The sequence below is a fragment of the Mastomys coucha genome, unplaced genomic scaffold (assembly GCF_008632895.1).
Source record: "Mastomys coucha isolate ucsf_1 unplaced genomic scaffold, UCSF_Mcou_1 pScaffold18, whole genome shotgun sequence".
Lineage (NCBI taxonomy): Eukaryota > Metazoa > Chordata > Mammalia > Rodentia > Muridae > Mastomys > Mastomys coucha.
The window spans coordinates 26,562,505-26,562,818 of NW_022196900.1; the positions used below are offsets into that span (position 1 = coordinate 26,562,505).

The 314-nt window shown below is 40.4% G+C and overlaps 1 protein-coding gene across 6 annotated transcripts in view; it reads right to left on the minus strand.

Moving 5' to 3' along the window:
• The window catches only part of Astn2 (astrotactin 2), a 1,002,270-nt gene that overhangs the window by 405,669 nt on the left and 596,287 nt on the right, over positions 1–314 (minus strand). The gene's annotated exons all lie outside the window — the stretch shown is intronic.

Genomic DNA, 314 nt, shown 5'->3' on the forward strand with positions numbered 1-314 from the left:
TGTGCTTTCTTGGTTCCCATGTGTCTGTTGGCTTCTTGATTCTTCTCTTGGTTACCTGTTTGATCCTTTGTTCTTGGTGCTTGGTCCCCTCTTGTCACTTTTTCTTCTCTCTCCCTCTCCCTCTCTCTTGTCATGGCCCAGTATATTCTGCTGGCCATATTCTGATCTTTTCCTCATGCCTACAATAAAATTCTTTTCCTCAAATATACCTGGGAGTAAGTGATCATGTCTTCACTTTTGTTCACTTATGTGTGGTCTTTAGCATGGGTTGACAAGAAGCTAGATGTGTAATATTAAGAAAAGGCAAAATTTTG